Source organism: Microcaecilia unicolor, chromosome 1 (assembly GCF_901765095.1).
Source record: "Microcaecilia unicolor chromosome 1, aMicUni1.1, whole genome shotgun sequence".
Classification (NCBI taxonomy): Eukaryota; Metazoa; Chordata; class Amphibia; order Gymnophiona; family Siphonopidae; genus Microcaecilia; species Microcaecilia unicolor.
In genome coordinates, this window is record NC_044031.1 from 525,598,406 (window position 1) to 525,624,402 (window position 25,997).

The window sequence follows — 25,997 nt, forward strand, 5'->3', positions numbered from 1 at the left end:
TCCTGGATTACTCGCTGACAGCTTCAGGTTCTCCCTCTCCTTGGCCTGTCCATGGCCCCAGTTACCTGTTGATCAATGGGTAATACATTTAGAGTCTGGCTGTTTAGAAGGTCATCTGTAATCAGAGCTCTGCACAAGTGGAACACTACACTGATGATTATCCTTGTAATTTCTAGACCATAGAGGAGCTATTTTGTCTCTTATGAAGAAAATGGTCTTGTGGTTCATTGTGTTCGGTCAATATGTTCAGACTCCTGTTTCAAATCCTTTCTAAGCATGGTCCTTTCTGCAGGTCTTAGGATCTAGGATAATAGACTAATATGTTGTACCTAGTGTTCTTGATAACAGCTTTGTGGCAGAAACCTTTTTGGCAGAAACCTTTGTGGACAAGAGTACAGCTGATCAATCTGTGTCATTGTACTCTTAAAGACTTAACACAGGTATGCCCATAGAACAGGGGTCCTCAACTTATCCAGCTAGTCAGGTTTTCAGGATATGCACAATGAATTTGCATATACTATTCCATTGCGTGCAAATCTCTCGTGTGTGTTCATTGTAGGTATCATGAAAATCTAACTGGTTAGGTGCATCCCGAGGACTGGGTTGAGAATCCTTGCTATATAGAAGCTTCACTTGTAAAACAAAATGGCATATCTAAATTCTTTATCGTCCAGACAAGTGGGATGGAGCCAGGCCCCAGATCTCACTTAACTCCCAGATGCTAGGGCTCTGTGTACTGAACGTAATATTAACTTCCTTAGCAGCAGCTCCACTGTTCTGCACAAGTGTGTGTGATCCTCTCCTACCAACAGATGGAGGTAGAGAAAAAAAAACTGAGTCTTACCAGTGCCCTCACTGGTATTAGCTGGTGGTGTTTCCTGAGAAGATCCAGATGTTCTGGTTGTCATTATCTTGGCTCGAAGAGTTCCGAGCTGCAAGCTCTGTCTTATTAGAACTCGTATATCACCATTGTAGAGGATTCAATTTCTCTTTGCATGGTCCCTTCCTTTTTCCTTAATGTGGTCTGTCTGTTCCATGTGAATTAGGAAGTTTGTTTTTCCTTTTTTCGTGGAGGAGGATTCTGCTCCTGCAAACTCCAGAGTCCTGGTGAATGCTGCTAAGGTACCTGAAGAAGATGAATGATTTTTGCCTCTTGGATCAACTTTTCCATGGCCAAGGGAAGGGCCAGGCAGTCTCTTAAGGGTTTTCATTACGAGGTGGATCAAAGTGGATATTGAGACTGCCTACATTTGTTAGAATTGTCTGGTGGCTCAGGCCACATCCTGGGCAGAGGCCTGGGTAGTGGGGTGGCAATCTGGTCGTCACTTCATTCATTTGTCAAGCACTACAGATTGGACGTGGTGGCTAGAATCCATTTGGACTATAGCAGGGCCATCATTTGGGGTGTTGGGGGGGGGGGGGGGCTTGCCTTACCTTGCCCTCCACTTCCCTGTAGATATGCTATGGTACATTCCACTTGTGTAGAACAGTGGAGCTGACACTAAGGAAAGAGAAATTGTTTTGCGAGATGATCGTCTTTTCTTTTGTCAACAACATGATTCTGTACAAATGGGTGTTAACCCTTCCTACCAGGGAGGTAGAAAAACCTGAATTCTGCCAGTGACATCACCAGTACAAGCTGAGTTGCTCCCTTGAACAATCCACTATGCATCTGCTCAAGCCACAGAAGGTCCCTTTGTAGCACACCCATGCCTCATCGGCCACTGCAGCTGCAATGATAAGTAAGCAAAACACTCCAGAGTGATACTCACTGCCTTGCATATACCGGGATATAAGAACCAGGCGGTAACTGAACACAAAAAATCCCATGGAGAATCCAGCACCAAGTCAAGAAGTGGGAAATGAGAGAAGGCTGGATAAACCATTGGTTCAACAAATAAATGTATTCCTTAGATACAAATATCAAGATTCGACAAGGCACTGTGTTTCGGCATACAAGATGCCTGCCTCAGGAGTCTACAAATAAAACAAAATGCTATTACAGATATAAAAATGTAAACTATAATATGTAAATCCAACATACATTTGATAAAAAGTATGTATAAAAATAATTATAAATAGCAATGCATATTAAAATATCAAGATACACAAAATGAAATAAAAACATATTGAACATTACAAATAAAAGGAAGATAAATACATAAATACTTTTTGTCATTGCTGGTGCAAATAAAAAGAAAAGGAAGGAACATAATGAAATGGAGCTGGAACGAATAACCTGGTGGTGCAAAAATGAAAATGGAATGATGCTAATCAAAACTGGAGATAATGAATGGGTCTTCCAAAGAAAAGAAAAATATCATGAGTGAGCAATAGTAAATGTGCGAATAACAAGGTTGTGCATATACAAACTCTAAACTGAGTATCTCAATAAATTGCATAAATGTATACATTTAAAAAAAGCATAGCTTTAAAAAGACCATGCATGTATAGGCAATGCACTATCAAAAGAATTAGCAAGTCCACACAAAATGCTTATGTGAAAAACAAAATAAAAATCAGCCATGCAATAGAATTGGTACAAAAAAAAAATGAAGGAAATGACTCAGTGTGCCGGAGAGGTGCAGGAAAACGTGTCTAAGGTGCTATCGACGAGGTAAAAAGTATATGAAAAACTATAGCAAGGGGGGACAATATACAAGCGAGATAAATGGTAGGATTGCTATCCAAAAAAGGAATCGTGCTGTGTACCTACAAACAATGTGATACAAGCAGAAAAAAATGTGTGTGCTGGACAAGTATTCTGTGATAGCATTTTGTTGTGTTATTTGTAGTCTCCTGAGGCAGGCATCTTGTATGCTGAAACACGGCATCATGTCGAGTCTTGATATTTGTATCTAAGGAATAAATTTTATTTGTTGAACCAGTGGTTTCTACAGCCTTCCCTCATTTCCCACTTCTATACCAGGATATAGCCATATCTTGGGAACACTGTATGGCTGCCAATCAAAAAATGCTTTTTTTTTTTTTTTTTGAAGCACTGAAAAAGCCTTGGGCCTAGGTCTTCCAAGGACGGAAAGAAAAGAAAATTATGCAGTAAGACACAATTTCTCCTTTCTTTTCGTCAGCTCCACCATTCTGCACAAATGGGACTTACTGAAGTAGTCTGTTGGGCGGGGAAGACAAGGCCCCCTTCCCAAATGACGATTCTGCCAATGTCTGAGTGAGCTCTGGTCAACACATCCAACCTGTATTATTATTATTTATTGCATTTGTATCCCACCTTATCCCACCTCTTTGCAGGCTCAAAGTAGCTTACAATACATCATGAGTAGTGGAAGAATGTTAGTAAATAAACATTTAGTATTACAAAGTATTGTTCATCATGATGATAATTAAACAAAGTTATAGTATACAAGCAGATAATTGAGAAACAGTTCTAAACGTAGATTGGCGAGTTGTGCATATTCACATTGGTTGAACTTTGTGTTATGCTTTATTAAAGAGATAGGTAATGCTTAGCAAAGGAATGGAGTGACAACCAAAGTCGTCACCCTGCAAGTTTCCTCGTGGTACACTGCCTGGGCTTCCTAGTAGAGTGGGCCATGAGCCCTTGAGGCACTGGATGAATTTTGATGGTATAGGTGGACTCAATAACTGTCTTGATCCACCTCACAATGCAGCCTAGTGGCTGCCTGATCCTTTCTAGGGCCTTGGAAAGCACAAAGAGGAAGGCATGAAATGTAATCATCTCCCTCAGGTACCGGAGCATCGTCCTCCAGTCGTCTACTTGTGGAGCTTCTGATCCCCAGGAACTGAACCTTCCGTCAAAAAGGAGGGCAATCAGATCTTCTGGTTAACATGGAACGAAGACGCCACTTTCGGCAAAACTGAGGGGGGACCATTCATAGGAACCCCGAGTCCTCCATGAAGGACAGATATCTGTCCCAGCAAAAGAGTGCCTGCAGCTCATAGATCATATGAGTAGAGGTGATATCTACCAGAAACACCACCTTGATAGTAAGGTCCTTGGTGGAAATCGCGCACAGAGGCTTAAATAGAGTACCTGTCTAGGCTGTGCTCCACTGGCAGAACAGGTTCTACTACTCCTATATCGCAGAGATGCTGAAGGGTAAGAGAAACAGCCTGGCGCTTTAGAATTGACTACTACTACTACTTAGCATTTCTATAGCGCTGCCAGGGTTGCGCAGCGCTGTACAAGTTTAACATGGGGAAGGACCGTCCCTGCTCAAAAGAGCTTACAATCTAAAGGTTACAAACTATGTAGTCAGTGTAGGTATCATGAGTGGGGAAGGTGGTTATGCGCCAAAAGCAAGGGAGAAGAGATGGGCTTTGAGTAAGGACTTGAAGATGGGCAAGGAGGGCGCATGACGTATGGGCTCGGGAAGGCTGTTCCAGGCATATGGTGATGCGAGGCAGAAGGGGCGGAGTCTGGAGTTAGCGGTGGTGGAGAAGGATACAGATAGGAGTGATTTGTCCTGAGAGCGGAGGTTATGGGTGGGAACATACGGGGAGAGGAGTGTAGAGAGGTACTGGGGGGGGGGGGGGGCTGCAGATTGAGTGCATTTGAAGGTTAAAAGGAGAAGCTTGAACTGTATACGGTAGCGGATTTGGGAGCCAGTGAAGTGAGGAGAGGGGTGATATGAGAGTATCGGTTCACGCGGTAGATAAGACATGCGGCAGAATTTTGGACAGATTGAAGGAGGGATAGATGGTTAAGCGGGAGGCCAGTGAGAAGAAGGTTGCAATAGTCAAGACGAGAGGTGACGAGCGAGTGGACGAGGGTTCGGGTGGCCTTTTCAGAGAGGAATGGGCGAATTTTGCTAATATTATAGAGGAAGAAGCGACAGGTCTTAGCTGTCTGCTGGATATGGGCAGAGAGGGAGGAGTTGAAGATGACTCCGAGATTGCGGGCTGAAGCGACGGGGAGGATGAGGGCATTGTCAACAGAGACGGAAAGTGGGGGAAGAGGAGAAGAGGGTCTTTGGGTGGAAAGACAAGGAGCTCAGTCTTTGCCATGTTCAGTTTCAGATGCCGGTTGGACATCCAGGCAGCGATGTCTGAAAGGCAGGCCGAAACTTTGGCCTGGGTTTCGACCGTGATGTCGGGAGTGGAGAGATAAAGCTGGGTGTCATCAGCATAGAGATGGTACTGGAAACCATGTGATGAGATCAGCGAGCCCAGGGAAGAGGTGTAGATCGAGAAAAGAAGCGGTTTAAGGACAGAACCTTGAGGAACCCCAACAGAGAGCGGGATGGGGGTGGAAGAAGAGCCATTAGAATATATTCTGAAGGTGCGTTGGGAAAGATACGAAGAGAACCAGGAGAGGACGGAGCCCTGGAACCCGAATGAGGACAGTTTGTCAAGAAGTAAATTATGATTGACAGTGTCGAAGGCGGCAGATAGGTCGAGGAGGATGAGGATGGAATAGTGACCTTTGGATTTGGCAAGGAACAAGTCATTACAGACTTTAGAGAGTGCTGTTTCTGTCGAGTGTAGTGGGCGAAAGCCGGATTGGAGTGGATCAAGGACGGCCTGAGAGGAAATCAAGGCAGCGGCTGTGGACAGCACGGTCAAGTAATTTGGAGAGGAAGGGTAAAAAAGAGATGGGACGGTAGTTGGAGGGACAGATGGGGTCTAGTGATGGTTTTTTGAGAAGTGGTGTGACTACAGCGTGCTTGAAGGTGTCAGGGACAGTAGCAGTGGAGAGAGAGAGGTTGAGGATGTGACAGATTGAGGGGTTGACTGTAGGAGAGATGTTGTTAAGCAGATTGGTGGGAATGGGATCAGAGGAACAGGTGGTGCACTTAGAGGAAGAGAGAAGGCGAGCAGTTTCCTCTTCGGTGATCTCAGGGAAGGAGGAGGAGGAGGCCAGGCTAGGTTGGTTGGGGGAGTGGGTTAAGAAGTCACAGGGAGGAGAAGGCTTGGAAGTGAATTCAAGGTTTATCTTCTGCACCTTATCGCGGAAGTAGTCAGCTAGTGTTTGAGGAGAGAGTGAGGGGGGGGGGGGGTGGGAGCGGAGGGCACTTTAAGTAGGGAGTTGAGGGTGGCGAAGAGGCGACGAGGGTTGGAGCCAAGAGAATTAGTTAATTGAGAATAATATTCCTGTTTGGCAAGGAATAGGGAGGACTGGAAGGAGGATAGCATGAATTTGTAATGGGTGAAGTCTGACAGGGTGCGAGATTTCCTCCAGAGTCGTTCAGCAGATCAGGTGCAGGAGCGAAGGTAACGGATGCAAGGGGTTACCCAGGGCTGAGGATTAGTGTGCTTAGTGGGTCGAGAGACAGATGGTGCTAGGGTATCCAGAGCAGTGGAGAGAATTTCATTGTAGGCAGAGACAGCCGTGTCGACAGATTCGGAAGACGAGATGGAAGGGAAGAGATTGGAGATGTGAGAAGATATGGTAGGGGGTCGACGGCCTGGAGATTCCTGAAGGCAGTGGCTATAGTTGGGCGAGGTTGAGGGGGAGGGTGATAAAGTGTGAGCCTTGGGGAGAGGTCATGGATGCGTCCGGAACCAGACAAGAAAATTCCATGGCATACCCCCTGTTGAACATCTCCAGAACCCGCTATTTTAAGTTGATGTGGACCCATTCATTGTGGAAGAGACGGCCAACCTCCCACCAGAAGCAAAGAGGGGCCCAGTGCACCTTCATTGGGCAGGCCAAGCGACTGAAGTTCACCTGAGTAACCTGAGGATCTAGCTCGCTTGGGGCCTCGATTGGACTCTTGCTTGAAGGATCTACTCTGTTCCCTACCTGGGCCAAAGGGCACCAAACGGACATGATGTGGAAGGCGAGGATTGCTGCGCTAATGCTAGGACATAACCCATTCTGTGAACATATTTACAGGTAGCTTGACTTGTTTTTCCATCATCAGACTGCATTTTTCATTATCAAACTGTGACATTCACAGTAGAGAATGACAGGGGGGGGGGGGGACCTGCAGTAACCGTGGGTATGGAGACAAAACCCATGGGGATGGGATGGGGACAGATGAGGACGGCGACAAACTTTGTCCCCATGTCACTTTGTACTTTGAAACCTGTTAATGAACTGGACTGTAATTTATGTTTGATGCAGATGACAATATTTTTATTTTTTGGAAAAACAAGCAAACATGCTGGCCACAGCTAGCAAAATCATGGGGGTTCCTGTACATCCTGCTGCCAGCACATCTTCTATGAAGACATCTATTGCAGGAGGGACTGTGGAAGACAGGAGAACTAGACTGAATACTGAGGTTGTTGAAGACTTCTTATTTATCCACAGATTAAAAAAATCATAACAATGCTTCCTAGGGCTGTGTTTTGTACCCCTGGACATTTTAATAGGGTAGATTAGGATTCCTTGGAGTAGTAGAAGCCAGCTATTGTTGGGGTTGGAAGGGTAGAGGGTGGTGGGAGGGTTTATTATAGCTGCTCATTGTTGTTATTGTTTTGTAATAGTAATTTATACATAACAGTTGCACAGCATATTGTTCCTTTTTATATTAAAAAGATTTAAATATAAAATGGAGTGTTCAAGGCTTCTGCAAATGAGAACAGAGCCCACGGGGATGGGGTGGGGACGGAGACAGAACCCACAGGGACAGATTTTATCCCCGTGTCATTCTCTCACAATATCTCCTGTAGATAATAGACTATATTATAAGTTTTCCTGAATAAATATGTCTAATAATTTTTGAAGAGAGGCATGATTAGATATTAACCTGTGTTCATCAGGTATTGAATTCCGTAAAGTAAGACCAGCAACATAAAATATAGAGGAATGATGTTCTTCAGCCATATCTACTTAAATGATGGTGCTTGAAGATTTTTATTTGCTGAGTGGTGACAGATGGACAATAAATGTATAAGGAGGTTGCAGTTGATGGCAGCAGACCACTATATAACACTTTATGAATAAGAATGAAAATTTTAAATTGTATTCGCCAATAAATAGGAAGCCAGAGTAATTTGGCCAGAGTTGGGGACACATGATCAAAAATGAAGCATCACTTCCAACGTGTCCCACAGATCAATCCAGAGACTTGTGGGTTGTGTCCCTCTACCAGCAGGTGGAGATAGAGAGAACCTCCGAGGTTTGCTATATGTGGACCTGTGCAGCCAGCTGAACCTCAATATTCTCTTTATCTAGTAGGTGGAGGGACATCTCTGTGCAGCTCTGATTTGATCTGGCTACTGGTGTTCTTTGGGCCTAGTTTAGCACAGACAGGGGTTGAGTGGCTGTTTGCAGCTTGTGGTGTACACCTGGTGCTGCCAGGTCCCTCCCGGTCTCCCCCTACTTTTCCTCCATCGCCTGGGGCTGTTGGCCTGATCGGGTGTTTTCTTTCTCTCCTGACTAAGAAGAAAAAAAAAAGGTAAGAGACTTTGTTTTTGTTTAATCATATGGAGGCACTAGACGTTCTGCCGAGTCAGTTTTGGGGCAGGCGTTTGTGGAGCATATCAGTGCCTTCTGAGGCAGCTAAGTACTGCTCCTGGTGTTGGGGGCTGGAGAGCAGCATCGGGGGAGTGTGAGTCCTGCCGCCGTCAGCCTGCAGCGGGTGTTCAGCGCGACGGGGGTTCCCCTCAGGCGTCTGGTGAGTTGGAAGCGCAGGTGATAGTTTTGGCAGTTTCCTCTGGGCAGTTAGTGCAGTGCGCGTTGGCGGGCGCCGTTTTTTCCTCTCAGGCGCAACCCGCTCCACACGTGGCGGTTGATAGACAAGAGGCACAGCGCGCTTCTGTAGCACAGGCTCCGATGGAGGGAAGCGATGTACAAGGAGCAGGGGAGTTCCTTGCAGTTCCTTTTTCCCTGGATTTTGTTTTATTAATGCACAATGCCTTTCTTTTGAAGAAGTCAGGAGCTTCTCTTCAGGCAGCCCTGTCTTTTCCTCAGCAAACTTCGGTTGCTGCAGCCTCTCAGTCTTTCCTGCCAAAACGTCCCCAGGTGACACAGATGGCCAGGTTTGGTCTCTGGACTCTCCCTCAGAATCTTTGGATTTGGCAGATGAGGTCACCCTGCCCTCTGAGGAGGGGGATGATCCGATGGCTGCCCACCTTTTTTCGCAGGGAAGAGCTTCCCTCCCTGATTGATAGGGCTTTTGAGGTTTTGGCCATTTCCCCCCTGAATCGTCAGGGGAACAGGTCCGGTGCCCTCTACTATGTCTGGCACCAAATACCCACCTCGTTTCTTTCATGTACATGAGGCCATGAAGATCCTTATTTTGGAGCAGTGGGATATGCTGGACAGTGGGCTTTAAAGTTGCTTAGAGCTGTGTCGTTTCTTTACGCGCTACCTGCTCCTGACTTAGACTTGCTGATGGTCCCTACGGTGGATTCCTTAATCACAGCGGTCACTAAGAAAACCACTCTCCCTGTGGAGGGTGGCACGGCACTCAAGGACCCTCAGGATCGTAAGTTGGAGACTTGCTTGAAGCTGTCATTTGAAGTAGTGGCCCTTTCCCTTCAAGCCTCAGTTTGTGGCTCCTATGTGGCGCGGGCATGCTTATCATGGGTACAGAAAGCCTTCTCTCCGGAAGATCTCATGGCTGTTTTGCCAGCCTTGGAGTCTGGTTTAGTCTTCCTTGTGGATTTTCTTTATGATCTTTTGAGTGCTTCGGCAAAGGAGGTTTCCCTAGTGGTCACCGTGTGTCGCTGGCTGTGGTTGCGGCATTGGGCTGCAGATGTGGCCTGTAAGTCACGTTTAGCAAGGCTTCCTTTTAGGAGAAAGCTTTTGTTTGGGACAGGTTGTGAAGGACATCGCTGACTCTAAGGGCCAGCGCCTCCTGCAGGAGAGGTCCAAGTTTGTACGACTGGCGGGACGTAGACCTACTAGTATACACGGCGCTACCGTCCAGGTCACGGGGCCTCTTTTCAGAGAGCAAGATCTTCTCAGAGGCCTCAGCCCTTTCGAGGTGACAGGGCGGGCCTTCCTTTCCGGTAACAGAAACCAGCCCGCAGCCAGGTCCGTCCAATGATGGGGCCCTGGTCCATATCCAGCCGGTTATTGGGGGCAGACTGTCCCTATTCCTGGTGGAGTGGACCAGGGTAACATCCGATGAATGGGTCTTGGAGGTTATCAGAGACGGCTGCAAGTTAGAACTGGCTCGTCAGATACTAGACTCTTTTCTGGAATCTCCTTGCAAATGTCCTGCCAAGGTGCCGGCTGTTTGACACACCCTCCTCAACTTACAACAGCTGGGTGCCGTCCAGCCTGTACCCTCAGCAGAAAGAGGGTGCGGTTGATACTCCATTTATTTTATGGTGCCAAAAAAGGGCGGTTCTTGGCAACCCGTCTTAGATCTCAAGTGCGTCAGCAGGTCTTTACGGGTTCGATTTTTCTGCATGGAAACCCTCCGATCGGTGATCGCAGCGGTACAGCCAGGGGAGTTTTTGACCTCTCTTGATATCAAAGAAGCCTATTTACACATTCCAATCTGGCCTCCCCACAGGTGCTTTCTTTGCTTTGCAGTGATCGGTCATCATTTTCAATTCAAAGCGTTGCCCTTTGGCCTAGCCACAGCGCATTGGACCTTTTCCAAGGTCCTGGTAGTAGTGGCGGCCTATCTCAGGAAGAAAGAAATTCAGGTCCATCCCTATCTAGACGACTGGCTTGTGTGGGCGTCTTCTTTCGAGGAGAGTCGGCAGGCAACCGACAAAGTGGTCGGGTTGCTTCAGTCGCTTGGTTAGGTGATTAGCTTCCTGAAGTGCAGTCTAACGCCTTCCCAAATGCTGGAATACTTGTGGGTGTGCTTCGATACCCGAACAGGGATAGTTTCTCTTCTTTCAGCTCAAACACAGCGGTTACAGGCTCAGTTAAGAGTGCTGTTTCAGACTCCAAACCTGCGGGCTTAAGACTATGTAAATGTTCTAGGTTCCATGGCCTCCACCTTGGACGTGGTAAAGTGGGACAGAGCTCACATGTGCTCCCTCCAGTGGCACCTTCTGAGCCGTTGGTCTCCGTTCTCGGAGGATTACGAGGTTCAGGTGCCATGTTTGGCCCGTCTTCACACAATCATGCACTGGTGGTTCATTCAAAATAATCTGGTGTTGGACATTCCTCTGGCCACCTCGGACTGGAAGATAGTGACCACGGATGTGCCACTGTCTGGCTGGGGGGCTCATTGCCTGCAACAGACGGCCTAGGGCGTTTGGTCTTCGACGGAGGCATCATGGTCCATCAACCCCTTGGAGTTACGGGCGATTCATCTGGCCCTTCGGGAGTCTCTGTCTCTTCTCCGTGGTTGCCTAGTTCGAGTTCTTTCGGACAATGTGACGGCGGCCGCCTACGTAAACCGTTGGGGGCACCAGGAGTGCACCCCTAGCGCGCGAGGCAGCTCTGATCTGCCGTTGGGCAGAGACTCATCTCTCTTTCTTGACAGCGGCTCATACAGCGGGGTCACAGAATGTGCAAGCGGATTTTCTCAGTTGCCATCAGTTGAAGCCGGGGGAGTGGACGCTCTCCCCTCTGGCCTTCGATCAGATAACTGCCCGTTGGGAGATGTCAGAGATGGACTTAATGGCCACCACATTCAATGCGAAGGTTCCCCGTTTCTTCGGCAGGGGACGAGAGCTGGGCTCTTCAACCTTGGCCCAGGGTCCTGCTCGATGCCTTTCCCCCATGGCCAATGGTGGACAGGTCACTGCCTCGCATTGCCAGTCATCCCGGTCGAGTGATCCTAGTGGCCCCGGATTGGCCCAGACGACCCTGGTATGCAGATGTGATCAAGCTTCTGTTCGATCTTCCTTTTCTTCTACCGGCGCAGGACGGTCTCCTGCTGCAGGGGCCAGTCACGATGGAGGATCCCTCCCCCTTTGGTCTTACGGCCTGGCCCTTGAAAGGGCGCGGTTGAGAAGAAAAGAGTATCTGGACACGGTTATCGCTATGTTGCTGTAGGCTCGGAAAAGATCCACCTCGATAGCTTATACTAGAGTGTGGCGTACCTTCGATTTGTGGAGTGCAAGTTCGGGATTGTCAGCGGCTTCAACTTCAGTATTGGTTATCCTTGCGTTTCTTCAGGAGGCTGAACAAAAATCACTCTCGTTGAGTTCTCTTAAGGTGCAGGTGGCAGCTCTGGCATGTTTTAGAGGCCGGCTTCAGGGGGCGTCCATCGCCTCCCACCTGGATGTGGTTTGTTTCTTGAGGTGTGTCAATTGTTTGCGTCCTCATGTGCCAGTTCTCCCATCCTGGAACCTTAATCTAGTTCTCAGAGTGCTTCAGCGTCCTCCTTTTGAACCCTTATTGGGGATTACGATTAAGGATCTCACCTTGAAGGCGATTTTCCTAGTAGCTATTACTTCCGCCTGGAGAATTTCAGAATTGCAGGCCCTTTCTTGCAGAGACCCCTTCCTGTGTTTTACGGAGGCAGGGTATCGATTAGGACAGTTCCTTTGTTTTTGCCCAAGGTGGCTTCTCGTTTCCACTTGGGGCAGTCCCTGCATTTGCCGGCCTTCCACCGGGAAGATTACCCTGAGCAATTCCGGGCTCTTCGCTGCCTCGACATGAGATGGGCTCTTCTCAGGTATTTGGAGGTAAATGAATTTCGTCTTTCTGACCATCTCTTCGTCCTTTTTGGAGGCAGTAAGAAGGGTCATATGGCGTCCAAGGACACCATAGCCCGTTGGTTGCGGGAGGCCTTCTCTTCGGCATTGGGCAAGCAAGCCCCTTTGCAAGTTCGTGCTCATTCTACGCGAGCTCAAGCTTCCTCCTATACAGAGTCCTGTTTGGTTTCTCTGGAAGAGATCTGCAGGGCAGCTACATGGGCTTTGGTGCATACATTCACTCTTCATTATCAGGTGGATGTGGCAGCTTGTCAAGATGCGGTGTTTGGCTCGTCGGTGATTTCTGCTGGGTTGGGGGTGTCCCGTCCTACTTGAGGACTGCTTGGGTACATCCCACAAGTCTCTGGATTGATCTGTGGGACGTCATGGAAGGAAAAATTAATTCTTACCTGATAATTTTCTTTCCATTAGTCCTAACAGATCAATCTAGAGGCCCCCCTGGGTTTACTGTCTGTGGTTTTGTTGCAATTGGTTAGTTTTTTTTTCGGGTTCCATTGTTCTGAATGTTCTTTCATTTGATTAAAAATAAATAAATATAGAAGTGGTGGAAGTATGTTGGGCAATTGGTCTGACAATGTCAGGAGAGTTTTCTATTGTTTCCATTCCACTGCTTTGGTATCGTTCATACTGAGGTTCAGTTGGCTGCACAGGTCCACATATAGCAAACCTCGGAGGTTTTCTCTATCTCCACCTGCTGGTAGAGGGACACAACCCACAAGTCTCTGGATTGATCTGTTAGAACTAATGGAAAGAAAATGAGAAGGTAAGAATTAATTTTTCCTTAACAGATCAGCAGCTGCATTTTGCATAACCTGTGGTGCCCCAAAAACAGGAGCGTAAATCTAAATAGAGTGCATTACCATAATACTAAACTAGACACCATCCACTGTAAGGTCCTCCAAAAAATATCTTAGTAGTAGAACCTATCAGAACTAAACCTGAATTTTTCCCATGGTCAATGGAAGATCATTGGCTCTCAACCAAACATTAACAGATCAAAGAGAGAGAATTGCGTAATAAACAGATTTTTCCATCTTGAATAAAACAGTTGTACATTACCTGCATACAATCTGGTTAAATCCTAATCAGGAAAGTATCTTACAGATAGGCAACATGTGCAGGTTAAACAGCATGGCTAAAAGAGCCAAACCCTGAGGAATATCGGTGGAATATTCTATCCACAAGAAATCAGTACCCTGACTGACTTTAAACTACAATGGACTTAAAAAAAAACAACAACAAAAATAGAGACTGAAACCAGGCATTGTTCTACAATACACTAAGCTTTCTTGTGCATCAGAAGTGATGTCTAAAGCAGAGTTGCCTTTCAACCTTACGGGGCAGTTTTTCTTGGTACCACCACATGATTTTGCCCCCATGCTGCTGTATGGCCAATTGTACTAGTTGTCCTTCCTGCTGGAATGTGTAAACAGATATACCAGCAAAAATTAAATAGATGTTAACCAGAAGCAGAGTTTTTTTTTTGTTTGCTTTTTTAAAGCAATCATGGTAAGGTCCAGATTTCACAGAATGGCAAGGAACATGTTATCAGTCTGCAGATACAAAGTTGCTCTCCCCTTAGAGTTGTATTATAATAACTGAGAGGGCTCATATGTATTAATGAGTTAAATAAAGGCTGAAGAAAGCCAGATGCCAGGGGAGAGATTTTTCACTTTCCCTTTAAAAGAGAAAAATATAGAGGCAATATATAGGTTTTCAGTAGAGTACTTAATATAACCAGTATGAAAGGCACTGTAATGTGTAAGATTCATAACTGCCACCTGATTAAAAAAAGTAATTATTCTTTTGTAGTAACATTTTTTATTGAAATTTTTCAAATGTAACAAATCGTAATTGTTCCACCATCCATCAAAAAAACACAGAAGCAGCAGACAAAAACAAACATCCCTAAACAACAACTATGATAACATTAAAATAATATGCATCCATTAGTGGATTCTCCCCCCAAACCCCTCCCAACTTAAATTCCTTCCTCTAAACCAGTGTTTCCTAAGTCTATTCCTGAAGGACCCCTTGCCAGTCAGGTTTTCAGGATATCCACAATGAATATGAATATGCCTCCATTATATGCAAATCTCTATCACGCATATTCATTGTGGATATCCTGAAAACCTGACTGGAAAGGGGTACTCCAGGGCTGGATGTGGGAAACACTGCTCTAAACCCACTCCCACACCCAATTTTCCCTCCCTTTGGGTTCCTTTAAGATTCACATTAGAGTGGTCCCATGTAGATGACTCTTCAACTGTGGTGAAGTTGAATAAAGACACAAAAGTTTCCATTAGGAACATATTTCTTAAATACCCCTTTCGATATCTAATGAAGGAGCATTAGAGGGCTTCTAGCACTGAGCTAAAATTAAATCAGTGGCTCCCAAACTTGGTCCTGGTTGCACCCCAACCAGTCAAGGTTTCAGGATATCCACAACGAATATTCATAATAATATTATTACTACGTAACCACTTTACAAATGTGTAATTTTTCTTTATTTTCTACTCAATATTATTTTCCACACTTAAAATACGTGTTGTCACCCTATATTCTACCTCTTGAATTGTCCTACTAAATTCACTCGTACCATTCACACTAACTAAATGTGAAACATAAAGTTCTATACATGCTATCCAGATACAAGGTTTTCCAGGATACTGAGCTTATCCTTTGCTGCATATACGCTTTTTTTAACACACAGTATTATCTATTGCATCTACATTTTGGTGTTACTGATTGAAATGTCCTTGTGGTTTTTAACACCAGTCTGGTAATCAGTCCTGTCCACTGTGCTTGAACTGTGATATTTTCTTCTCCGAGTATTAGTCCATACCTCTCAAAGCAACAATAATATGTCAATTAAAGCTCAATCCTGTATGTTCCTCGTATCCAAAATCAGCTTCTCATTATTGCTGTTAAGTCCATTTTTGAATCTATAATATTAGACTTGACTGATCAGCTTTCACCGCTGACGATCCCAATCCTTGGATTGCGGACTCGACAGACCCGCTTCCAGTGCTTGTCAAACATATTCGGAGAAGGAAATATCACAGTTCAAGCACAGTGGATGGGACTGATTACCAGACTGGTGTTAAAAACCACAAGGACATTTCAATCAGTAACACCAAAATGTAGATGCAATAGATAATATTGTGTGTTAAAAAAAAGTGTATATGCAGCAAAGGGAGAAGCTCAGTATCCTGGAAAACCTTGTATCTGGATAGCATGTATAGAACTTTTTCACATTTAGTTAGTGTGAATGGTACGAGTGAATGTAGTAGGACAATACAAGAGGTAGAATATAGGGTGACAACACGTATTTTAAGTGTGGAAAATAATATTGAGTAGAAAATAAAGAAAAATTACACATTTGTAAAGTGGTTATGTAGTAATATTATTATGTATATAGAGTAACCAATTTAGACTAATAGAGCCTAGAGCTACAGGTACTTTATATCAACGAATATTCATGAGAGAAATTTGCATGCACTGCCTTCACTGCATGCAGATCTATCTCATGAATATTCATTGTGGATATCCTGAAAAACTGAGTGGCTGGAGTGGCTCCAGGACCAAGTTTGGGAACCACTTGCATAAATGAACCTGAAGCTCTAAGGGAGAGTTTTCTCTACCCACTCTGAGCAAACAAATTGCAGAATCCAGAGCAAAGGGCTGATTGAAAATCCCTGACAACTCATGTGTCGCTTTCCCCCAGAACTCTTGTGCAACTGGGTACACTTACCACAAATGGAATAGAGAACACATCCCCCACAACCTCTCCCACATTTATTGGATGATATCAAATTTAATTCATCTAATCTAACCGTGGAGAGCTGCCAGTTCATGATAACTTTTACATTAGCCTTTTTAATACCGGCTAAAAATTTTACGGGCATCCACTAGAATGTCCTTCCAATGGGAGTCTTGAGTATACCACCCCAAGATTCCGTTCCAAGCCAGCATATAGGGAGACTTACAAAAAGAAACCTGAATAAACTCTATACGTATAAATAGATGAGATTAGACCCTTGGCCCCTGTGTGTAGCAGCCATAGTTCATCTCATTTATTCAGTGACTTTCCCCACACAGTAGTAGCCCATGTTTTTTGATTCAAAAAATGACATACCATCCTTAAATAATTTGAGGTATTCCAAACTCTGCCGTAGTTGTGTAAAAGATTTTATATAACCTTTGTCAAATAATTGATGACAATAAGTGTCTCATCCCACCTCCATAGCTTCACCTTTCACCCCACCATGGGCCATTTTCCAGTTGAAAGGAGTGAGCAGTGGCCTTGTTTCCTCCTGATTCCTCCTAGCTCCTTTCCACATGTTCCACCATGTGGTTAATATAGGTTTTGTATACAGATTAACAGTCTCGACTCCTGCATGTAGTCCTTCTCTAGCCCAAATTATGTAACTTAAATTAACATGACCCAATAGTGTTCGTTACATTCATACATACTGTTTCTCCGAAGACAAGCAGGCATAATGTTCTCACATGTGGGTGATGCCATCCACAGAGCCCTGTACAAACACTGCCACAGTGCTCTGTCACTTTAAAACAGCATGCCCACCGTGCAGGTGCCTTCCCGCCTGCCACTTGAGTGCTGGACCAGCAGTCTCGTTTTTCGCAGAGCAGAGAAGTTGGTTTTCTAATCTCTTCTCAGCATGTCAAACCTTTTCCTTTTTAGTGCCTTCCCTTTTTGGGGATTTTGTTTTTATTCATATTCTTTTTTTTCTGTATAAATTTTGTTCAATTTAGTCATTTTTTAAAATTATTTTTCAGTTTTTCATTTTTCGGCCTTTGGGGCATCTGTGCCCTTTTTTTTTTTTTTTTTTTTTAATTTCTGGAAGATTTTATTGAACATTGACAAATGTACAAACATCAGCAAAAACCATCAAACAAAATCAGCACATAAAATCCAACGAGAGCTTATCTCCTCAGCCCGAAGAAAGTATTTTGTGCCAAATGTCAACAAGATACCCTGAGCAGTCAGTATCTTCAACTTTTTCAACAGTTTTAGAAATAACCCTACAACCCTTACCCACAAAATCCACCCCCCCCCTCAACACCCCACACCCCTCAGAGCATCAGAACCCCACTAACCTTGTCGTCTCCTCGTTCCCCCCACCCTCCACCCCGCCGGGCCTATTAACAAGAACAGTTCTTCAAGAAGGGCTCCCACAGGCTCTCCCACTTCGCCACAGTACGACTTTGCTCGGCACGAAGTCTCTCCCGCTCACAGATATACCACAGCTTATTCAGCCAACGCACTTTTGAAGGGACCTCGGGAGCCTTCCAATGTGCTGCCAGTACCACTCTCGCCGCCAACATGGCCTGCCTGGTCAATAGCCCCTGAGATTTGGTAAGGCCTGGTGGTTTTTTAGAAAAGAGAAAATACTCCGGAGACCACTTAACCGGCCTCCGGAACCAGCGTTGTAATCTATATTGGATGGATTTCCAATATGCCCTAATTTTTGGGCAAGACCACCAAATATGACCCATGGTGCCTCTCTGGCCACATCCTCGCCAACACAAGGGAGATGCATCCGGGAACATGTGGCACAGCCTCGCAGGTGTCAAGTACCATCTATAAAGCACTTTTAGCACATTTTCCTGAAAGGGAACAGCAATCGATACCCTCGCCCAGCCGTTCTCCCATTCCGCCCAATCAGCCTCGTCAAAGGTAACCCCTAGCTCTTGATGCCAGCGCTCCCTATGAAGTAAGCTGGGGCGAAGTTGCTGGCTCAGGTGAGAATAAAGGCAAGTAATGAGACCTCTGGTAGTCCGAGAATCTTCGCAAAGATCTTCAAGAAAAGAATCATCTCGCAAAACTATCGAGCGAATCTCTCGAGAGGACAGAAAATGCCGTAGCTGTGTATACGCAAACTGGTCTTGGGGCAGAAGCGAAAACTGTTCCCTGAGTGAGTCAAATGAAATCAAGCGATCATCTTCAAAAAGCTGGCCCCAAGACACCAATCCCAGGGAGGCCCAACGAGTAAAAGGCCCGGGCTGAAGCCCAGGGGAAAAAAGCGGGTTATTAGCTATAGGCGAAAACCGAGAAAGCCTCCCCTCAGACTTAGTGAAAAGGCCATCCCAGTAATAAAAGGTGGACGCGATGGAAGGACTCAGATCGCCACCCAAGCCTCTAAACCTGTTAGGAAGCCATATCAAGGAGCGAAGAGAGCGAGGTCCTATCTCGGCCTGTTCCATATGTACCCACAACTTTTGAGGGTGAGCCTGAAACCACTCTAGGGCCGATCGCGCCTGAGCAGCCTTGTAATACCACAAGATGTTAGGAACGCCCAACCCTCCCTTCTTCCGTGCCCCATACAACAACGCCCTAGGCAGGCGTGGACGCTTATTAGACCAGACGAACCTAATCAACCGATCCTGCAACTTGGATAAATAGCTCCTGGAAATCCGCAACGGTAATACCTGAAAGATATATAATAGTCTAGGCAAAACATTCATCTTTAGCGAAGCAATCCTGCCTAACCAGGATAAATCAGTGTTCTCCCACCTGTCCAAGTCCCTATAGATGGATGTTAACAAAGGAGGGTAGTTGGCCGAAAACAAGTTCTCGAGACCAGGCGTAATGGTAACCCCCAAATATTTGAGGCCTTTTGTAACCCAACGAAAAGAAAAATTTGCTTTTAAAGAGTCCAAGACCGGAGACGCAATCCCCATAGCCAAGGCCTCAGTTTTACTCATATTTAGTTTAAACCCCGAAACCTTGGAGTAGGCACTCAACTTCTGCATAAGGTTCGGGAGGGAAAGCAAAGGCCTAGTCAAAGAGAGCATGACGTCATCCGCGAAAAGGGCCAGTTTATACTCCTGATGACCCACCACAATTCCTGTTATATCGGGATCCAAACGGATAGAGACCGCCAGAGGCTCCATCACCAAGGCAAACAGCATCGGGGATAGCGGGCATCCCTGTCGAGTACCACGGTAAAGTGAAAACCCCTGCGAATTGCCACCGTTTATACGGACACACGCGCTCGGGAGATGGTAAAGAGCCTCCACCCACCTGCGAAACCCGGCCCCACCCCAAACCTATCTAAAACCTGGAGCATGAAAGGCCAGTGAACGCGGTCAAAGGCCTTCTCTGCATCCAAGCCCAACAAGCAGACCGGGAGTTTATTCTTCTTTGATATATGGATCAGATGGACCATACGACGAACATTATCCATAGCTTGTCTACCAGGGACAAAGCCTACCTGATCTGGATGTATTAAATAGGGCAGGACCTTTGCTAGTCGGTTGGCTAACACCTTCGCTATGATCTTTACATCAGAGTTTAATATAGAAATTGGACGGTAGGATGCACATTCCGTCTTGTCCTTGCCAGGCTTTGGGAGCACCGCAATCCAAGCTTCCCGCATGGAAGAGGGAAAGTCCTCTCCCGATAAAGCTGCATTAATTAGCTCGGTCAGCAGAGGAGCCATCTCCCCCCTGAAGGTCTTGTAAAATTCGTTAGGCAGGCCATCAAGACCCGGTGATTTCCCAGATGGCAAGGCTTTAATAACCCGCGACACTTCCTCCACGGTGACCTGACCGTCCAATCCTTCTTGCTGAGCCACAGATAGTTGCGGAAGGGAGTGGGCCAAGAGAAAATTACTCATCTCCTCCATAGACGGATTAATATCAGGGGAGTACAGCTCTTGGTAGAACTCCTGGAAGCGCTGACGTATCTTTCCCGAGGAAGACACATATCCACCCCTGCCATCCCCAACTTTCAAAATAGTGCGATCGGTTTTTTGCTGTGCCAACTTGATTGCTAAAGCCCTACTGGGTTTGTTAGCCTGAACGTATTGGGAGCACTGATACCTGGCATTAACAAATTGCAATTGAGTGGAATAAATGTGATCTAATTTTAACCGAAGACCCTGAATCTCTCTTAATGTGTCCACCGAATGTGAAGTCTTGTGCTGGTCTGAAAGAGTTGATAAACGGGACAAGCACCCCGCCACCTCAGCCCGCTGTTGCCTAGCCCTAGAGCCAGCCTTCTGTAAGAAATACCCCCGTGAAACAGCCTTCAGGGCATCCCAGACCACTCCCAAGGCCGGGCCCGAATTAATATTAAACTCTATATACTCCTTGAAGAGCCGTCTGTAGCCCCCAAGTATCTCTTCATCCTTCAATAGGGTGGTATTTAAGGTCCACCTCCTATCCCTGTCCTCCCTCCCAAGGGAGGGTAAGCAGGTCCAAACTGGAGCATGGTCCGAGAGAGTGCAAGTACCAATGTCCGCCTCCCATCCAGCATGAGTTAATGAAATGTCCAGCAACACATAGTCAATTCGCGAGTAAGTGTCGTGGGAGTGGGAAAAAAACGAATAATCCCGAACTCGTGGATGTATAACCCGCCATGCATCAACTACTCCAATATCTCGCACAAACTGATTAAAGGCGTTAGATAATTGACTATCCACTGCAGATGACTTACCCGACCTATCAAGGTCTGGATGTAACGTAGCATTAAAGTCCCCCCCGACAATCAGCTTACCCGAAGGACATGAAATGATACGACCCACTATCCTCTTGAAAAAACCCGCTTGACCCTCGTTCGGAGCATATAAGGAAACCAGATTAAGAGCCTCATTATCAATTGTAAGATGTACAGACAAAAATCGCCCCTCTGTATCCCTCTGCACCTTGCCCACTTGGACCTGCAGAGATGAGTGTAACAATATCGCAACTCCCCTTTTTTTAGAGCCATCAGATGCAGAAGCGCAAAAAAACCGTCGGGTAATGAGGTGAGGTCAGGTACCGCTCATGATCCCTTCGCAGGTGCGTCTCCTGGAGGAACACCACATGGGATCCCAGATGCACCAATTCCCTGAAAACTTTTTGGCGTTTTTGAGGCGAGTTAAGGCCTTTGACGTTATAAGACAAAAACTTTAAGGCTTTACTCATGAGTATGGTCTACTCGCTGCCAAGCAAAGCAACTGCAAAGAACATGTGGAACTAGCAAAGTGAGAGCAACATGAACAGTGAGAGCCCCCCGGACCCAGCCAAAACCAAAGCCTCCGACGAGGAAGGATCCCCCCCCCCTGCTATCTGCCATACCCCCTCCCCCCTCCCCCCAAGTCCCCCCCCCCTTGACCGCTACCACCAGGCAGAGGACCCAACTTGTCCTTCTGCCTAGGAAAATGGAGCAAGGAGCCACAGTACCCCATGGCACACTCAAACCACCCCCCCCACTCCCCCCCGCATCTCTCAACACTTAACCGCCTCACACACACCACTCCTAGCATTTAAGCTGACCCAGCCTTAAAGTCTAACTCAACATCATCCCCATTACGTATACTTCAAGCCCATTCTATAACAGCAATCTTACATAGCATTGAAACCCCCACTCACTCCACACAAGCCCCCTCCCTCCTATGAAGCTGTTTAAACGATCTCCATCTCCCTTCTCCCCCCCAAACACATCTTCTAAAACAGATTATGAAAACATCAAGCAAAGCTACAAAAAGGGGGGGGGGGGGGGGGAAAAGGGGAGAAACAACATATGATAAGTCCAAATGTTAGAGCGCCCACAAGCCTTGCTAACAGAAAAGTCGCAGAGTAAAGGACTTCAGATTGATAGTACTGTTCACTTCCCCCGACGAGAAACACGTTTCCATCGCTGCAATTTCTCCCTAGTATCAGACGCGAGTTCCACAGGAGGCGAGGCATGCTGCGTCAAACCTGCTTCATGTAGCTTCTTCCAAGCCTCTGCCACCTGTCTCACCCGACATGCTGCCCCTTTAACAGTAAAACAAAGCGCGAAGGGGAAAGCCCAACGATAGGAAATCTTTTCTTTAATTAGAATGTCAAGTGCTGGCTTCATAGCTCTTCTTTGCGCCAGCGTGAATAACGAGAGGTCCTGGAACACCCCCACACGAGCCTCGTTGTATTCCACTGTGCCCCGCCTGACGAGCACTTTGCAAAACTTTTTCTTTTAAAGGATATGAAGCAAATCTGGCAATTATATCCCGAGGGCGATTATCCTGTTGTTTTTTCAAAGCCCTATGTGCACGTTCTATAGCGATTTCACGAGGGTCCAACTCGGCTCCCATCAGCTTGCCACACAAAAGATTCACAATGGCGGGGACGTCTTCGCCATCTCGCGCCTCCGGAACTCCTCTGAAACGGAGATTCTTACGGCGGCCACGATTCTCCAAATCATCGATCTTGTACTGTAGATCGTCGCAGGCTGCAAACACCTGGGTAAGCCTTGTTTCCACAGTGCTAAGCTGCTCTCCTTGGTCGTCGACGCGGGCCTCCAGTTCTTCCACTCTGCCTCCAAGCTCGCGAATATCCACATTCATGGCATCGATCCTTTCCAGGATCTCCTCCTTAGACGATTGTATTTCTGCCCGGATTGCTTCCAAACTTTTCGCTAAGTTATGGGAAGCTCGCTGTTTGGGACTCTGCTCCCGCTGTTCTGCATGAGAAAGTGCCGATTCAGAATCGGACCCTGAAGGCCCCGCCGGCGACACGTGGCGCTGCGAGCCCCTTCCCTGTTGTCGAGCGGAGTGGCGCTCACCATCCCTTCTGGATGCAGCCCCCGGTTTGCTCATGGCTCCCGCTGCTGTTCCCTTATCGGGCACTCGCTTTATCTCGCTGGAAAGCGGCCAAAGTTAGCGAAATTCTGGGGGAAGAGTGAGGAGCTAAGAATTCAAGCGGCCATCAAGCACCGTTATCTCCTCAGCCCGAAGAAAGTATTTTGTGCCAAATGTCAACAAGATACCCTGAGCAGTCAGTATCTTCAACTTTTTCAACAGTTTTAGAAATAACCCTACAACCCTTACCCACAAAATCCACCCCCCCCCTCAACACCCCACACCCCTCAGAGCATCAGAACCCCACTAACCTTGTCGTCCTCCTCGTTCCCCCCACCCTCCACCCCGCCGGGCCTATTAACAAGAACAGTTCTTCAAGAAGGGCTCCCACAGGCTCTCCCACTTCGCCACAGTACGACTTTGCTCGGCACGAAGTCTCTCCCGCTCACAGATATACCACAGCTTATTCAGCCAACGCACTTTTGAAGGGACCTCGGGAGCCTTCCAATGTGCTGCCAGTACCACTCTCGCCGCCAACATGGCCTGCCTGGTCAATAGCCCCTGAGATTTGGTAAGGCCTGGTGGTTTTTTAGAAAAGAGAAAATACTCCGGAGACCACTTAACCGGCCTCCGGAACCAGCGTTGTAATCTATATTGGATGGATTTCCAATATGCCCTAATTTTTGGGCAAGACCACCAAATATGACCCATGGTGCCTCTCTGGCCACATCCTCGCCAACACAAGGGAGATGCATCCGGGAACATGTGGCACAGCCTCGCAGGTGTCAAGTACCATCTATAAAGCACTTTAGCACATTTTCCTGAAAGGGAACAGCAATCGATACCCTCGCCCAGCCGTTCTCCCATTCCGCCCAATCAGCCTCGTCAAAGGTAACCCCTAGCTCTTGATGCCAGCGCTCCCTATGAAGTAAGCTGGGGGCGAAGTTGCTGGCTCAGGTGAGAATAAAGGCAAGTAATGAGACCTCTGGTAGTCCGAGAATCTTCGCAAAGATCTTCAAGAAAAGAATCATCTCGCAAAACTATCGAGCGAATCTCTCGAGAGGACAGAAAATGCCGTAGCTGTGTATACGCAAACTGGTCTTGGGGCAGAAGCGAAAACTGTTCCCTGAGTGAGTCAAATGAAATCAAGCGATCATCTTCAAAAAGCTGGCCCCAAGACACCAATCCCAGGGAGGCCCAACGAGTAAAGGCCCGGGCTGAAGCCCAGGGGAAAAAAGCGGGTTATTAGCTATAGGCGAAAACCGAGAAAGCCTCCCCTCAGACTTAGTGAAAAGGCCATCCCAGTAATAAAAGGTGGACGCGATGGAAGGACTCAGATCGCCACCCAAGCCTCTAAACCTGTTAGGAAGCCATATCAAGGAGCGAAGAGAGCGAGGTCCTATCTCGGCCTGTTCCATATGTACCCACAACTTTTGAGGGTGAGCCTGAAACCACTCTAGGGCCGATCGCGCCTGAGCAGCCTTGTAATACCACAAGATGTTAGGAACGCCCAACCCTCCCTTCTTCCGTGCCCCATACAACAACGCCCTAGGCAGGCGTGGACGCTTATTAGACCAGACGAACCTAATCAACCGATCCTGCAACTTGGATAAATAGCTCCTGGAAATCCGCAACGGTAATACCTGAAAGATATATAATAGTCTAGGCAAAACATTCATCTTTAGCGAAGCAATCCTGCCTAACCAGGATAAATCAGTGTTCTCCCACCTGTCCAAGTCCCTATAGATGGATGTTAACAAAGGAGGGTAGTTGGCCGAAAACAAGTTCTCGAGACCAGGCGTAATGGTAACCCCCAAATATTTGAGGCCTTTTGTAACCCAACGAAAAGAAAAATTTGCTTTTAAAGAGTCCAAGACCGGAGACGCAATCCCCATAGCCAAGGCCTCAGTTTTACTCATATTTAGTTTAAACCCCGAAACCTTGGAGTAGGCACTCAACTTCTGCATAAGGTTCGGGAGGGAAAGCAAAGGCCTAGTCAAAGAGAGCATGACGTCATCCGCGAAAAGGGCCAGTTTATACTCCTGATGACCCACCACAATTCCTGTTATATCGGGATCCAAACGGATAGAGACCGCCAGAGGCTCCATCACCAAGGCAAACAGCATCGGGGATAGCGGGCATCCCTGTCGAGTACCACGGTAAAGTGAAAACCCCTGCGAATTGCCACCGTTTATACGGACACACGCGCTCGGGAGATGGTAAAGAGCCTCCACCCACCTGCGAAACCCGGCCCCACCCCAAACCTATCTAAAACCTGGAGCATGAAAGGCCAGTGAACGCGGTCAAAGGCCTTCTCTGCATCCAAGCCCAACAAGCAGACCGGGAGTTTATTCTTCTTTGATATATGGATCAGATGGACCATACGACGAACATTATCCATAGCTTGTCTACCAGGGACAAAGCCTACCTGATCTGGATGTATTAAATAGGGCAGGACCTTTGCTAGTCGGTTGGCTAACACCTTCGCTATGATCTTTACATCAGAGTTTAATATAGAAATTGGACGGTAGGATGCACATTCCGTCTTGTCCTTGCCAGGCTTTGGGAGCACCGCAATCCAAGCTTCCCGCATGGAAGAGGGAAAGTCCTCTCCCGATAAAGCTGCATTAATTAGCTCGGTCAGCAGAGGAGCCATCTCCCCCCTGAAGGTCTTGTAAAATTCGTTAGGCAGGCCATCAAGACCCGGTGATTTCCCAGATGGCAAGGCTTTAATAACCCGCGACACTTCCTCCACGGTGACCTGACCGTCCAATCCTTCTTGCTGAGCCACAGATAGTTGCGGAAGGGAGTGGGCCAAGAGAAAATTACTCATCTCCTCCATAGACGGATTAATATCAGGGGAGTACAGCTCTTGGTAGAACTCCTGAAGCGCTGACGTATCTTTCC

At 46.8% G+C, this 25,997-nt stretch overlaps 1 protein-coding gene across 1 annotated transcript in view; it reads left to right on the forward strand.

The window, feature by feature from the left end:
• ZBTB10 (zinc finger and BTB domain containing 10) overlaps window positions 1-25,997 on the forward strand; it is a 137,994-nt gene that overhangs the window by 45,688 nt on the left and 66,309 nt on the right. The gene's annotated exons all lie outside the window — the stretch shown is intronic.